This window comes from Salmo salar, chromosome ssa05, assembly GCF_905237065.1.
Source record: "Salmo salar chromosome ssa05, Ssal_v3.1, whole genome shotgun sequence".
Taxonomy (NCBI): Eukaryota; Metazoa; Chordata; class Actinopteri; order Salmoniformes; family Salmonidae; genus Salmo; species Salmo salar.
In genome coordinates, this window is record NC_059446.1 from 36,224,022 (window position 1) to 36,241,481 (window position 17,460).

The 17,460-nt window shown below is 43.0% G+C and overlaps 1 long non-coding RNA gene across 1 annotated transcript in view; it reads left to right on the forward strand.

The window, feature by feature from the left end:
• The first annotated feature begins 1,153 nt into the window (after positions 1 to 1,153).
• Positions 1,154 to 17,460, forward strand: part of LOC106604743 (uncharacterized) — a 28,851-nt gene continuing 12,544 nt past the window's right edge. The window contains exons 1-2 of the long non-coding RNA XR_001328724.2: positions 1,154 to 1,375; positions 16,609 to 16,677. This is a non-coding gene — a long non-coding RNA (uncharacterized lncRNA). The remainder of the gene's footprint in view (positions 1,376 to 16,608; positions 16,678 to 17,460) is intronic.

Consider the following 17,460-nt stretch of genomic DNA (forward strand, 5'->3'; position numbering starts at 1 on the left):
GGTACCTCCATGTGCCACAGAGCTGCAGTTGAATCCACCCTGTGGAGACAGAAGTCCTTTGAAATATCTGACCAGCCTAAAGACCCACTCTCACAATGGGACCAGTCAGTCGTAGTGGGAATGGTCTCTGTGGAGTCTGTGTGGGCTGTAGGTGGGACACAATCACATTGTCCAAAAAGTCCTTCTCCTTCATCTGCTCATTCATGTGTAGTATGAGAAATGTCAAACAAAAGATGTGGCTATCTTAGAATGTCCTCTATCAAGTTAGGATTTGACAAAATCTAAAAGAATTCATCATAATAGTAATACAGTGTCACCGAAGTCCTATTGCAATAGGATTACGTCCTATTGCAGCAGTACTGCGAGCAGCAGAGCATGTGGAACGGCCAGGTGAAACGCACTGTCCTGGCAGAGAATCCAAAGTCTGTCAGAGTGGGACACACGTCAAAGGGCACAAAGTGTGCTGGCACAAACAGTAGCCCAGAGTGTTTATCAGACGGATACCCAGCACTCGTTAGCTTATTACTCTCTTATTAGTGACATTTTTTCCCTTGCATGGGTTGGCATAGTCCTGCTAGCTTCTCTTCACGCAGCCCAGGCTCTGTCAGAGCTGATCAAAAGATATTTCCTCACATCTCCAGACGCCGGGGGAAAAGTAGAAAAGAGGAGAGAGAAGAAAAGAGCCAGAAGGGGGCATACTGCTCTCTCTTTACTCTGGTCTTTTGGTGAATGAGGACTTTTCTCTCTCTCCTTTATTCTCCTTTTCTTCTCCTTCTTCCTTTGGAGAAGAAAAATACAATTGTTGCCGGTATTTCCCATCACATTTGGCCAAATCATTTTCAAGCATTTTCCATATCAAAAACAATTATCATCAGATAAACCCAGACTAGTCCAATGTGGAATGATGATAATTTTGGGGGGGAAGAAAGTCTCCACAAATCTGACTGGCTTCCAGGCAGCCAAGACCCCCTCGAAGTGGGAATGAAAAGTGTAACTCTAGCCTCTCAGTTGTACGTCTCAATCCATAATCCTTCCCCAAAAACCTCACCAGAGAGCCGCCCCGGCCGCCACTCCCATGGCGTTCCCCGCCGGTGCCATGCGGTGCCGGGCTGGCCTGCTTAGATGTATGGCACAGTCCAGTGTCAGACTAACAACCTGAAAGGGATTTTGGCTTTCTTTAGTGGTTAGCGAGGTGGTCAGGGGAGCAATGGTGGGCTCTCTCTAACCATCTAATACCCAGTACTGGGCCTCTAGTCCATCACAGACACCTTATCCTGGTCTCACACATCTTGGACACACTGGACATTACCGACACCGGCCCGGTCTGGCTCTGGTAGCCACAGACCGTAGCAGTGTAGATGGCCGCAGCACCGAGGTGAGTTACCCTCTCTGGGTGTTAATGCAGGTCTGGGGACAGTGGTCAGTGTCTCTATGAGGACCTGTTGTATTCTGACTAGTGTCTGAATGTCCAGGGCTATACAACTGGTCTGGGCTAGGCTGCTATGGACAGAGGGAGGGCCGTAACATCCATATTACTTGGTGACAACCTGGCTTCATTGGATGGTTCAGAGGGCTAGATGGGTGTGAAGACGTCGGCTGCCGGTTGGCTGTCTCGTTGTAGCATTGCAGTGTTGGTGGCGTGTCCTGATTGCACAATACATTGAAAGCTGGCGTGTTAATTATCAAGGCAGACATATTTAATGTAGCATCGTGAATGTATTCTGTATATTAACCTGCTTCGTCCAGAGGCCTATTTATATTTCAGAGGCAGCTTCATAAAATAGACACAAAAATAGATGGAACAGATATTCTCTTATTCTCATGATACATTGGTCCAACTGTTACCATGGAAAAAAGTGTATAAAAAATGTATTGATTTCCAAGAAAATATCCTGGGGATGTTGAAAAATAGGGGCTAATTGGAAGACCTATAACTAATTGATCATGGATATGTAAATTACACATTTTCAAAGGGTTGGGAGCCATTAACGACGTAAGAGTACGTTTACCAAAATGTATTATTTCCAACACATCTGTCCATAGCTACAAAATCTATGCTTGGAGCAACTGTCTGAGGAAGAACAATGTGGGTACCTCACTACCAACGGCCCTACTTACCTAGAGAACCTGACAGAGGAACTACCGGAGGCACATAGAGTTTGGTAATATTCTACAACTGTTGACAAAGGAGCTGCTAGGGAAGGGCCTTGGTCCAGTCTTTCACAGCTCAGTTGATCTCCATTGAAGTAAACAAACCCAAGGTCACCTCTGGACAGCTTGGTCTATACATCCCGTGGTTTGGTGTGTATGTTGTCAGGGTGGGGCGGTGGTGGCAGCGGGTGGTTGAGTCAACTCAGAGGAGGAGATCAGCTCATCCCATGTTGTGTGTGTGTGTGTGTGTGTGTGTGTGTGTGTGTGTGTGTGTGTGTGTGTGTGTGTGTGTGTGTGTGTGTGTGTGTGTGTGTGTGTGTCAGCCATGTGGCAGGCTATTACTCAATACCGTCTGGAACATTCTAAGCAGGAAATGGAAACGTTGCGGGGAGGCATTTGTGCCATTGTGCACATACGTTACATAGTCTACTCTACCCACTCCCCGTATATCGGGGCGAATGCCTCAAAAACATACTATAATAGAAATACTTCTACGTATTTGCTATTACGAATATAGTTGATGATCATCATTTAAAGGGAGAAAGGCAGGACCATAGTCAGCCGAGTGTATACAGTTGAACGCTTACAAAATGGTCGCCATGGTGCTAAGCAGCTAAAAGAGCAGGAAGAAGATGGAGTGTATATATGCTGAATGTTGTTTTCCTGTTGTCTGTGTAATAGACTTTTAGGAATTGAGAGTCTAAGAGGGTATTAAATTGTAGATACGTGGATCCTATGTTCCCCCCCCAAAAAAAATCTCAAAAGCTGAGCCCATACAGTATGTTATTTTTTTAACATTTACCCCACCCACAGTTTAGATAACTTACTCGTTTAGTCCTCACTAAAAACAATTTGCTGATGTACAGTATCTACCTTCTGCACAAGCAATAAGCTCCATTCATCCTTAAAGAGAAGTATCTCTTCGCGACAGTGATAGTTACAATACGTTGCGAAGGGCGGACTGAATCATTTCCGCACCCCATTTCAGTTGATTACGATATCAAACAATATTTCTATATTCACGCTTATGTCTTGAGATTGATCATCATTTCAACATTTTCAAATGAAAGTGGAAGGTGAAAAAGCCTAGAGTGTGGAGGTTTACTGAAATACATCTTCAGAAAATTGTATTGTGAGTACTGGTATCTGTACGTCGATAGCCAATGTATGCTAGCAAAAATGTTAGCATAGCAACCTTACTTGGGAAATAGGAATATGGAGGCACTCTTCCAAAAAGTCCCTCCTTTCATTAAATCCTATGTATTTGTAAAATATGACAGCTTCATATGAAAGTCTCTTTGAGCCTTTGTACTTGAAAGCTTTCATAGTATGAAACTAGAAAAGCTTTCCAAATTCTTTACCCTTTTTTCTCCCCACGAGATAGGTTAACTTTGGGAAATCATGTGAGAGTCATTTTTCTTTGTAATTGAGAATGAAAAGGATAAGGTAGCTAACTTTCTGTAACTCCTTTTAGATTTCGAGGGCTATAGCTACTAAGGAGAGGGAAACTCATGCATAGTGAGGATTTGCGGTTTCCTCTATGGTGTGCCACATGGTACAGTAGGCTATGAAGAGTATTAAGGAAACATTTCTGAATGAATACCTTGAAATATAATAGCGAAAGAGAAGTCCACATTTTTCATCCTAGCCACCAAAAACTGGATGTTAGGTGGTAGGTTTTACCTAAAGACATAGGATATTACTGTTGTGTTTATCATCCAAGTTCAAGTATAACACTTACGACACTTTGAATTTTCCCAAAATATATTATATTGTAATATATCGAATATTGCCCGGTATCATTGAAATAGCACCAAATAAATTGAACGGATCGATACAATACCCTTCGCCTTGATTATGATGTTAACGAGTGTCTGCTTGAACTTGTGAAAAACGACGAGCACTCTACTAAAAATCACAAAAGATTGATAAAGGAATGAAGATGTGTGTCTTTGTTACTTGGAGGGCCTCTGTAAAGAGTCGTGATGAGTGTGGGAGAAACACTGATGAGAGAGTTTAATGTCCCCTCCACAGATGAACGTATGAAAGACAGATGGTGTGCTTTCATTTCACAAAACTCTGAGATGTTTCACATTTCAATCTCACAGAGAGAAACATCTGACATGGCTGACAGTTTTGATCAAGTCTCAGACTTAGTTGATTCTCTCATATCATTAAATGTCATTGGATTATGACCCAAGAGTCATCCATTCATGGCCTTTTTCCCTTGAAGAAATAATGTGCCTCACTGGAAATAAAATAAACTTCTCTCAATTAGATCCCAACTTGAAATAGCTAATGAATTTCTCGTTCTTTTGATGCCGCCTATAAACTTTTACAAACAGAAAACAATTGAAATAATTAAAAGAAAACTCACAGACAGATGGTAATATAAAATGCAAACAAAGAAACAAAGGCAACGTGCGTAATAATTGCGTCTTTATTGATGTTTCAGTCTTTCAGAGAAATTGTCTGACATAAGCTATAAAACTTTCAAACAATGCTGGATGACGTTTATCTTAGCATTGCATCTGCATGCATTGTGTGATGTACAGAAAGCTCTCACCAATCAAAAGCTATGCATGTTTAGAATAATAAACATTTCCTATTGCATTGCTCATTGTAATAGGTCTGTTTCGTAGCTTGTCTTTACTATGCACTTACTTTTCAAACGTCTATAGCTAATAGGCTGGTGCTATACTGCACCTGCCTAACTACCAGAGGTATTAGGGACACGATTCTAAAGTGGAATCAGAGTTACTGTCACAAAACGTATTCATTAAGGATGATTCTGTTTCATTCTTTAAAAACCATGTTTGTGTGTACCTTAACCAACAGGCTAATGAGTTGCCTAGAAGCAAAGAAGTTGAAAAGTGTGTCTGTCTGTGTGTTGGTCGTCTCATGAAAACTCATTAGGGCTCTCTTTGACAGTAAGGCCAGATGAGTTTATATGTGTGCTCGCTAAGGCTCTTTCTTTCCTGTTTCTTCAGCTTCTAGCATTTTGTGCAATAATTGGTTTAAACGCAGGCTCATTGCTCGCAGGAACCTTTTATAGATTGTTAGCAAATAAAACTGGATATTTATTGGTGAGCAATGGCTGTGTATTTTTACCCTTTCAAACCTAGCAGCAGCCACAATACAGTGACGATTGAGGGTGCTGTGTCTGTTGAAGAAATGAACAGACGTACATTTTTACACATTCTTCAGAAGTTGGATACATTTACATAACAACTTGTATTGTATTCTGTTTCAAGGATAATAATATCAAATTGATTTCAGAGAAATATATATATATATATGTATACAATTAGTCCAAACTGGTGTTTTCATACTTGCATATGTATTTTTACTGTTTCGTATAAACCCATTGTATCAGTATTCAAGTTAGTCAATAAGTGTATCTGAATTCAAAATAATTTAAAAAGTACAATGAACTAAACATTTGTGTCAAATTATTTTGGGGGATGCAGCGATTCGTTTAATTTTGTTATGCGGCTTCAATATTACTGATGTGCTTTGGTGAACTTAATAATTACAGTATAATGCTCTCAATTATACATTTTAGTGAGTGTATTCTTACTATATACCTGTGAAGAGGAGGTATGACATATATGTAGTCTGTGTACAGTTAAAACACTTTGGTAGAGACTTCGGCCCTCTTGAAGGCCATTCACCCTTCTATTTTTTGGTCATTTGAGTTTTGAGACAAGAAAAAAAATCTTAGTGAGATAAGAGGTTATTCTTTGTGGGAGACTGTTTGTTATTTGTGTGGGATTCATTTCAATATCACATTTTATTGGTCACATACACATATTTAGAAGATGTTATTGCGGGTGTAGCGAAATGCTTGTTTTGTGAAACTAATATCTGATACCTCTTGATTTTACACTGATCGATAGCAATACACAATCAGATGAATCAAATAGAGAGAACATGTATTTCATAATATATCAATGATAAAATATCAATAAACACATTCATGGAAATCATGTAATGTGACTCAAATCAGAAACAACATATTAACAAATATTTATTATTGTTTCTCAGTAAATTCAAACTCATGTATATACATACAATGCAACAATGTGGTCGCAGGTAGTAAACCAATATAGTACCTTTCACAAATAAAATTTAAAGCAATCCTTTGGAAAATATTTATTTTGCTTTCTAATGTAATGTCCCATAAAAATAATTCAAGGAAAACGCTTCAAAAAGCTAAAGCTCTGATGCATTAGCAGGTGCGGCAATAAAAAAAAAATGCTGTGCCGGAATTTTTTCCATAAGATGTTTTGCAGTTACTACGTATTCCATTTGGTTTTCAATGTGAGCCAGTGCCAAATGGCATGTACATTTGGTATGGTCAGCGAAAGGATGACCGACAGTTTTCTACCTCGTTTAGCAAATTAACGTATTAATAACTATTAAGAGTATACTTACTGAGGTCATTTTGTCTGTCATAGTAGTACTCACTGTAACACAGAAGGAGAAACATGGAGCTAAAATGACAGCGCCTACTGAAGGACACCGCTGTCTGACTGTCCCGTACAAGACAGGTAATCAAGCGCGAGATTCAAACCCAACTGAGCATAGGTGTTGCTCAGTTGTTAGCCTAGTTGATGGAGCATTGCGCTTGCAAAGCCAAGGTCGTGTGTTCGATTCCCACGAGGGACCAGTATGAAAATATATGAACTCACTACTATAAGTTGCTCTGGATAAGAGCATCTGCTAAATTACTAAAATGTAAAAAATGTGCATATTAGTATTAATAGCTTTAATAACGTACTGGCGTCTTCTTATTGTGTTTTTTTTTTGTGGGTGGTTTTCCCACAGTAAATGTGTAGTTGAACATGGTGCCTGTGGTATTGCCTGTTCAGCCATTTTAACGCCATAAGCATATGGCCCCACAATAGCGTCACTATACTTCAGTATTTGTTTTAGTGTCTGTTTCCTGTCATTCTGTATATTTGTCAGAGCCACATGTGACTGGTGACCTGTTTACTTGGTTCCACTTCCACACCTCAGAGAGGAGAATGGAAAGGGGCAGGTGCAGCTGACAAAGCCAGGCTATTCAATAACCTTGGAGTACTGTAAGGGGCATGTTTTCACGAACACGTAACTGCTTGGATCAATGTAAACAGTCTTAACACCTGTGCTACAGGGTTAATAGCACCATTTGTTGTGTGAAACGGGGAGTAAAGATGACGGCAGTTGACGTCAGACAGTGCATGGGGGGTAAATACAGGGAGTGTGTGGTATTTTTAGCCGATCTTCGTTCAAGGACAACAAAAGAAGGGTTATATAACTTTACGTTTTTCGCCTGCCATTTTAATTTGCCCATGTCCCCTGAGCAGGGCCCATAATCTTCCTTTCGGAAAAAATGGGTCGCCATTATATAACCAGGAAGTGCCTGCCAACATCCTGCAGCTTGTTTATGGTGACATCTTGTTGCCGGGGTGACGGGGTCCTGCCAGTGTGTCGTCTTTATTCATCTTTACGCACGGCTGGCATGGGTACCTCCCGGCAGCGGCAGCCCCAGGAGTCACCACTACCCCTCCCCTGTGCCCCTCCTCAGACCCATTCCTCAGTTCATGTTGACAGGCAGCTTGGGGGCAGACCCACAGCCTGACCCAGAGCAAGAGGAACGCTAGCAGTGCTCTGAAGGACCCCTATTCTAGGCAGGCATTTAGTCGGCCCACTATCACCACCATAGTCCTCTTATAACTAATTAATGATTGCAGAGTGCTCTGTTCTGCCCTGAAACCATGTAAAACCATGCTCACTTACTAAAATGCCTTAAATGAGTCTTTGATCACTCTTAGACAATGGAAGTGTGTGCATTCTTACTCACACCTTGCACTCAATTGACTATAGAGTCTTTGAAAAAGAGGGGGGCAGAAAATACAAAAACAAATTTGGCCGCAAACAAACAAGGCACTGACCCATCCCTGCTCCAACAATCTCTAAAGTACTTTCAAAAGTTGGCCATGGCAAAAATGACGAAACATTAAATTATTTCTGAGATATCATGGGAAGAGCGTACCACAGCCTATTTTGCTAAATAATAAAACACTAAATAATCCAAATTTGAAACATGCTGCGACAGACTGTTGTGATTACCTTTTAATCTGAGGGCTGAATTCCTAATTCCAGGCGGGAAAGTTTCCTCCCGGGCAGCAGCAGGAGGCGCTGTAAATCAGTTAGCCTTTTGATAACGCAACGCGAGCAAAAACAAACATGGCTGATGAGGGGGGCAGGGTTAGAAGTACGTTTCAGTGGCTCTGCAAGTTAATGCAACATTAACATTGGATGAGCTTTTGGGAGCCTGGAGCATCGATATTAAAGAGATACCCCCTGCACCCCTCCTATCCACAGGCAGGCGCAACAACAGAGAGAAAGACTGACCGCTTTGACCTCAGCGCACCATCCCAATGTCATAGCCTACTGTAGGAAAGTCTGTGCTGCGTTTGAAGCTACGTAGCCTAGCCAGGAAGCAGTCAGCAATTTAGCTTGTGCAACACAACACAAAGCAACATGTATTAACCAAGGTGTTGTGGTAGCATTAAATCACGCCTGTAATGAGCAGATACTTTCTCGTTTAGAATGCTATAACCAACCACATATCCAGTTTTCAATGGAAATGGTTAGGCTGCTTCCCTTTCGTCATTGTAATGCGTTTGATTGCATTTATGCATTTCATGTTTCTTTTGAAAGTATCTGTGCTGAGAGTCTCCTGAGAACAATGTGGTTTGCTGTTTCAGGTCATTTCAATAGCAACGTTTTTTTCTTCCCCTCTCTATAGTTGTGCTAGAAACTCTGGGTATGCGGTGCCCAGGGGTTTGACGACAGAAACATACAAGGTTTTGATGCTTGTTTGGTTTCAGTAAACCCCAGGCTAGAAAGATATAATAACACATTTACACAACCACCCAATAAAACACACACACACACACACACACACACACACACACACACACACACACACACACACACACAGCCACATCATGCTTTCAGTCATTACATCAAATCATGCGATTAATAAAAAGCGGCTTGGTGAAGTTGTCGTTAACAGGATTGTCAAAAAGGTCAGGTGCCGTATTAGGGTGCAATTGACAGAAATATTATCATTGGTTGTAAAACGTAATTAGGCACTGAATAACCATGTGAGTGACAGCATTTCAATTTATAATGGATTTTTGGGGGGAAATATTTCCTGGAGTGATTGCTAACTAAATATTAATTTGGAACAATAAATGTCATTGACTGTATCCCTGTTGAGACATCCCTCTCCCTTACATCTTATGGCCCAATTTACCAAACAGACTGGGAATATTGGTAATTTGACAGCTCATTTCATACTACCCAACACTAGCAGGCCTGTGACTTTCCCACTTTCACCCAGTTATACAGATGATGGTGGCAGACAGAACACATGCCATGTTGATGCCCTGATGGTGCCCAGGTGGTGCCCAGGTGGTGCCCGGCTGTGTACGGTCTCCTGTGGTCAAAGCCAGACCTCACGGAGATGCTGTCTTACGTACTGGTCTCCTACACAGAACCAAGGTCAAACCGAATGGTAACCAAAACCATATGGTAACCACAACCAAAACAAGAGGAGACCATTCCCCATTACATGAGCAGAGTATATGATTTGCATAGTGTTTATGTATAAATTAAAAGCAAAACAACATGATTTTACTGTGTAATAAACACTGCAAATGTAGGTGTTCCCGCAGTTACATTTTCTACATTTCTGACAAATCCGCTGTTATTGTAATTTTGTCTTTAATGACGAGCCAATTCGAAATTGGTGTCATCAAATTATTTTGGCAGAACATAATGAAGACCCATCGGACATAATTCTATATTTTTAAATAGGTCTGTGCCTATTAATTAACCGTTTAGAAAAAATTGGATGTAGATTTTTTTCCTTAAATTTCAGAATTGCATTTGATGTGTTTTATATAACACAGTGTCCTTGTTTTAGTAAAACAGTCTCAATTACCTAATAAGAAATGATCTGTGTTGTCCTTCCACTGGTAACATCAGATTACACCTCTTTCCATATAGCTGTTAAGTCAACGATTATGAATTGAGATACATCACCGTGAGCATGACCAATGAAAATATAACTCCATCGTTATTGGTTTGTCTTGTCAAGGTCAAAGAGTGCTGTTGAATGGGGTATTACATTGAAGCAGTAGTGGCTGATAGCTTTGTGATAACCTAGGCTCACTCAGGACTAGCTATATCCTTTGGCTCTGTGGGGCGACGGTGCTGAGGGAAGCAGTACTTCGTGACTTCAGGGAACATTAAGAACCAAATCGACATTGCTGCTGGGCCTGAAAGAATAATCATGTGAGAGAAAGGGGAAAGAAATCACCAAAATGAAATTGGCAAAGCAGGCAGGGTGTGCAGCACACGGCAGTGGGCTCCTCTATAAAGACATCTGCTGATTACACAGTTTGGGGAGGCCTGGTAGAAAGGAGAGGAGGCTGGCAGTGAATCGTGTAAAGAGATTGAGACCACACGACGGCCCGCTGAAAGAGCACAGCACACGATTCCACAAAGCCAGCCGCTCGGAGCATGAAGCCATAAAGACGTGAAGTGGAAAGTTGCCTTCGCTCTATTTTACACAACAGAAAAACCTGGCTGCACAGAGTGGCAGAATACTATTAGGGCCTGAAATCCAGTCAAGGGGCTTTCTACCATTTGGTTCAGGCCTTCTAGCACTCGGCAGGCCCACAAGAATATCCACCACACCACATAAGCTGACTTGAATTATTCTCGCTGTCATTGTGCAACATAAAAAAGGAACACTTTTTTTTCTACTCCGTTGGCACAATGATGAAAAGGAACACTGACTGCGTGCACCTGTATAAGCTATGTTGTGTGATCGCCTCCCAAGATGGAGGCAGCTTGGTGAATGTCATTCTTGGATCTGACTGACATGCGGATAGATAGACAGAAAGACATGCCTGCTTGCCTGCGTGTCTGCCTGTGGGGGTTCTGGTTTGGTTGCCGTGTGGCTGGTGGAGGCGGATGCCTGTTTCAGGTGGCCCACGTGCGGCTGTGGTGTGGTGTATGGGACTCCCCAGGGAGAGACACCATGTCTCCATGCTGCAGACACCTGCCGGTAGGACGCAGCAGGGAAAGCCCTGGGTGTCACAGTGCCTCGGTAAAGGGCCCAGAGCCGTCCACTTCACAGACACTGCTGAGAGAGGCCGCCCACGCCATTCTGTCACGCTCCTCCTAGCCTAGTTTTCTGTTACGAATCGATGGCGGAGATTGCCAGCTATGTTATTTCGCCCTTTACCCCTATCGTGCAGTCAATTCACCTTCTTTTGCCACACAAAATAATAAAGCATTGACAGGGAAAGTATTGTAAATCTGAAGGAAATATACATTTTTATCGCTTAGCAGAAAGATTTATTTACGTCAAGGGACAGAATATATTTGAGAGTTTTGGTTTGTTGTAATGGTTCTCATCTATAACATCTGATGCAAACAGAATCAAGTCACTATTATTCAAAAATATGGTAATGATGCAATAGGCTTGTATTAAGTAAGGGATAATCAACGAGGAGCTATGCGTTCTCTGGAAATAATGCACAACGTTTAAGGTGTGTGCCACTGACCTTCTGCAGAGTTTTATTCTTTTCCAAAAACGCATGGAGCCCCGAGTTGATTATCCCACTTATACCACATCTATAATTTAACACATTTGCTGCTAGAAATGTGTTCATTTGCCGGTAGAACTGTGCTAAACATCCAATGAAGTAGCTATCAAGTTTATTAGATAGTCCCAGTCGGTATTAGATGGAACTTTGCCCGCCTGTGGGGAAAACAATCTATGGTTACCTAGGTTACCCCATCTTCTCACAGCAATTTTATTGTTGTCTGCTTGTTTTAGTCAATTACAAAACTACATTTAAGAAAAGTACAACATGTCTAAAGATTCATTTTCAACTCCTGAGCTTTCTCAATACTTAGAAAAATGTAATATTGTAAGGATTCCCTCATGCCCCTTTTCATGACGGTGCTAGCAGCCACGTGATTGAGTGCTAGCTAGCTACCGACCTGAACATTTTGCTAGCCAAGGCCAACAACACAAACAGACTATATAGTGAGTGGAGTTGCAAACAGACTATACTAAACAAGTTAAATATCTTATCTGTGATTAAATGTTTTCCACACATAGCTATACACAATCTTGGCATTCTGTCAACAAGCTTCATGAGGTAGTCACCTGGAATGCATTTCAATTAACAGGTGTGCCTTCTTAAAAGTTAATTTGTGAAATGTCTTTCCTTCTTAATGCGTTTGAGCAAATCAGTTGTGTTGTGACAAGGGTGGTATACAGAAGATATCCATATTTGGTAAAAGACCAAGTCCATATTATGGCAAGAACAGCTCAAATAAGCAAAAGAGAAATGACAGTCCATCATTACTTTAAGACATGAAGGTCAGTCAATCCAGAATATTTCAAGAACTTTTAACGTTTCTTCAAGTGCAGTCGCAAAAACCATCAAGCGCTACGATGAAACTGGCTCTCATTGGGACCGCCACAGGAAAGGAAGACCCAGAGTTACCTCTACTGCAGAAGATAAATTCATTAGCGTTAACTGCACCTCAGATTGAAGCCCAAATAAATGCTTCACAGAGTTCAAGTAACAGACACATCTCAACATCAACTGTTCAGAGGAGACTGCATGAATCAGGCCTTCATGGTTGAATTGCAAAGAAATCACTACTAAAGGACACCAATAAGAAGAAGAGAATTGCTTGGGCCAAGAAACACGAGCAATGGACATTAGACCGGTGGAAATCTGTCCTTTGGTCTGATGAGTCCAAATGTGAGATTTTTGGTTCCAACCGCTGTATCTTTGTGAGACGCAGAGTATGTGAATGGAATATCTCCACATGTGTAACGAGGGTCGTACAAAGGGGACCAAGGCGCGGCGTGTGAAGTGCTCATATTTTACTTTAATGAAACACTATATCAAAACAACAAAAACAACCATCAACAGTTCTGTCAGGTTACAAGGAACAAAACAGAAAAAAACTACCCACAAAACCCAAAGGAAAAATAGGCTGCCTAAGTATGGTTCCTAATCAGAGACAACGATAGACAGCTGCCTCTGGTTAGGAACCATACTCGGCCCAACACAAAGAAATACAACACATAGAATGCCCACCCGCCTGAGGGGCGTCGCTGGAGGCTCCGGGCTGAGGGGCGTCGCTGGAGGCTCCGGGCTGAGGGGCGTCGCTGGAGGCTCCGGGCTGGGGGGCATCGCTGGAGGCTCCGGACTGGAGAGCGTCGCTGGAGGCTCCGGACTGGAGAGCGTCGCTGGAGGCTCCGGACTGGAGAGCGTCGCTGGAGGCTCCGGACTGGAAAGTGTCTCTGTAGGTTCCGGACTGGGGACCTTCGCTGCAGACTCCGTGCCGTGGATCATCACTGGAGGCTCCGGGCCATGGATTATCACTGGAGGCTTCGTGCCATGGATCACCCCTACAGGCTTCGGGCCATGGATCATCACTGGAGGCTTCGTGCCATGGATCATCCCTATAGGCTCCGGGCCATGGATCATCACTGGAGGCTTCGTGCCATGGATTATCACTACAGGCTCCGGGCCATGGATCATCACTGGAGGCTTCGTGCCATGGATTATCACTGGAGGCTTCGGACCATTGATCATCACTGGAGGCTTTCTACGGGGAGCTGGAACCAGTCTCACCGGACTGGGGAGACGCACTGAGGACCGAGTGCTCAAAGCAGGCACTGGCCTTACTGGGCTATTGAGGTGAACTGGAGGGAGAGTGTGGGAAGCAGGCACAGGACTTCCTGGATTCTGGAGGCGCACTGGAGGGAGAGCGCGAGGAGCAGGCACTGGATGTACTGGATTATGGAGGCGTACCTGAGAGAGAGTGCGAGAGGCAGGCACAGGCTCACCACAATAAGCACGGGGAGTTGGCTCAGGGCTCACCCCTGGCCCAGCTAAACTACCCGTGTGCCCCCCCGCCAAAAGAATTTGCGGGCTGCCTCTCGTTCCTCCCCGGTAGGCTCCGATATCTGTCAATGACTTGCCCCCAAGTCCAGTTTCTCCTCTCCATCCATTCCATGTGTGACCAGGTGTCCATCTCTGCCTGGGCACGCCGCTTGATCCAGTCATGGTGGGTAGTTCTGTAACGAGGGTCGTACAAAGGGGACCAAGGCGCGGCGTGTGAAGTGTTCATATTTTACTTTAATGAAACACTATATCAAAACAACAAAAACGACCATCAACAGTTCTGTCAGGTTACAAGGAACAAAACAGAAAACAACTACCCACAAAACCCAAAGGAAAAACAGGCTGCCTAAGTATGGTTCCTAATCAGAGACAACAATAGACAGCTGCCTCTGGTTAGGAACCATACTCGGCCCAACACAAAGAAATACAACACATAGAATGCCCACACCCTGACCTAACCACATAGAGAAACAAACCCTCTCTCTCAGGTCAGGGCGTAACAACATGTGTGGTTCCCACCGTGAAGCACGGAGGAGGAGGTGTGATGGCGTGGGGGTGCTTTGCTGGGGACACTGTGATTTATTTTGAATTCAAGGCACACTTAACCAGCATGGCTACCACAGCATCCTGCAGCGATATGCCATTCCATCTGGTTTGCGCTTAGTGAGACTATCATTTATTTTTCAACAGGACAATTACCCAAAACACACATCCAGGCTGTGTAAGGGCCTGACCAAGAAGGAGAGTGATGGAGTGCTGCATCAGATGACCTGACCTCCACAATCCCCCGACCTCAGCCCAGTTGAGATGGTTTGGGATGAGTTGGACCGCAGAGTGAAGGAAAAGCAGCCAACAAGTGCTCAGCATATGTGGGAACTCCTTCAAGACTGTTGGAAAAGCATTCCTCATGAAGCTGGTTGAGAGAATGCCAAGAGTGTGCAAAGTCATCAAGGCAAAGGGTGGCTACTTTGAAGAATCTCAAATATAAAATATATTTTGATTTGTTTAACACTTTTTTGATTACTACATGATTCCATATATGTTATTTCATAGTTTTGATGTCTTCACTATTATTTTACAATGTAAAAAATAGTAAGAATAAAGAAACCCCCTTGAATGACTAGGTGTGTCCAAACTTTTGATTGGTACTGTACATTGAACAACACAGCAGACTTTTGGCATGTTTTGTTATTTCTATATAACTAAAAATCAATGATGAAATTGGCTCTTTTACAATGGGGGTCAATAAAAAAGAATGTTTGTTTTCACCAATTTGTGTGTATGGTCAAGGGGAATTCCTTGCTATTACTGTGAATATGGACCCAGAGTATAGCTACAGTAGTTGCCTTGGTAACCAAACAAACAGACTTGCTAGCTTAGCTAACCAAACCATCCGTCTTCCTAAATATTGGCTTGCTATTATGAAAATCGAATTCAACAATGCCAATAATGTTTTCAATTTGATTTTTGCTTTCAAAGGCAGCTCAAACATAGAACATGTAAGAATGTTTGACAACACCGTTGGTTATTACCGCTCATTAGAGACATAAAGAATGCCCTTCAAGCCACACGGAAACGAGTAGGCCAAGGACACAATGCTGTGGCATAAGAGTGTAACAACAGTGTAACACTACGATTTCTTAAAGCTCATAATGCATATGTGTGGCAAGAGAAAACGACAAAGAAAGAATGTGTGCTGCAAGAAAAGACTGGGTTAAAAGAACAACTTGATTTTCTACATCTCTAAAGAGTTGTGGTGGGAGGTTGTGTGAGGTGTCAGAATTATTCTCTTTGCTCTACGAGAGTTCTGACTTATCCCACTGACTTTGATTCATATTTTCACTGTAACATAACGTGTGATGGATGATGGATGATTGCACAACAGCTTTGATTCCATTACGTTTCCCTCAAAAGCACTGAGTGATTGATAGACAGATTCAAAGGAAACGGAAGAGAGATTCAAAGATCCCTACTTTCATATTGAGTTGCGTGTCTTGAAGTATTATACTTTGCCTCAATGGGTTTGGAGTTCTGGCAGAGCAGCACATTTCGGTGTTCATACCTGACTTGCTTTCCAAGACAGCATTCGTCAGTAGTTCTGACTGGAAGGATAGGAATACTGTACTGCCATCTTTGATTTGGGCAAACGGCATCCTTTCAAAATGATCTAGTGTCAGCCGATAAAGGCTGAACGTTGTCATTGTAGATTGTTTCTGTATCTTATTCATTAAGGCAAGGTTTACATTAAGCAACATCCTTACAAAGACAACATGTTTAGGTCAGGCTTAAGTTTCTTCAGAACATCTAAACGGCATCTGTTTCTGCCTCTGTTCCAGCGCATTTGTCCCTCTGATTATGTTTAATCAATGTGCCTGATGTGTGTTTTTCCTAAGCCTCCCCTCTGCTCCCGACCTTTCACCTATGCCCCCTCTCTCTCTTTGCTGTGCAGGTCAATGTCCCCTTACCGACGCCCATACAGCCACATGCCACACTCCAGCATGCAGACATCCAGTCCCAGGTAAGTCAGGCCCAGGTGCACCCCACAGTGCCCCTCATCCTCTTAGGCTCACCCCCCGGTCCTCAGGTCAGACCCGGGGCCCAGCATGCGCCTGCAGCAGGTCACGGAGGACCCCTGACGGCCCGACACCCCAGAGATGGGACTCCAGGCTGGCATGTAGAGAAGTGTTTGAAGTGGGTCTGAGAAGGGCTGTGTTACTTTTCCTTTAATTAGCTCCAGCAGCTGCTGCTTCCTGGTTGAAGGACCCCGGCACACTTCACCACTCCACTGTCTCCCTAATCTCTTACAGGTGACTGTCAGATGCACGTCAACCTACCCGCCATGCAGGACTTAGCTGTCTAACCCCTCTCACTTAGGTGTTGTTCTGTCAAGGAGAGGAATGCTGAGCTACACAGTGTTGCTGAGAGGAGTCGCTCCCTAACATAGTCCCGCTTTGTTTTGGTTAGTGAGAGACAAAATGGCGGACGCTCACATCTCTAGCTCAGTGACCAGAGAGCGCTTCCAGCCGAGCCAGTGTAAAATTATGCAAATATGTATCCAATTAACCACCATTTGCCCATTATATCGTTGTAGTTGCTCTTTTATCACTCTGTAGAAACATAAGGGGTCTGAATAAAAGGAAAAAAGCGGGGAGAGCTTTCTCCTGATGACAGTAAACGTTCCAATCTGCGTTGCTCGTCTGTGTTTTCGGCTCGGGCAAAGAGATCCTAACTGTTGGAAATTGCACTCTGAGGACTGACAGCTGGAAACTGATCTCAGATTATAAGCACACACCTCTCTCTC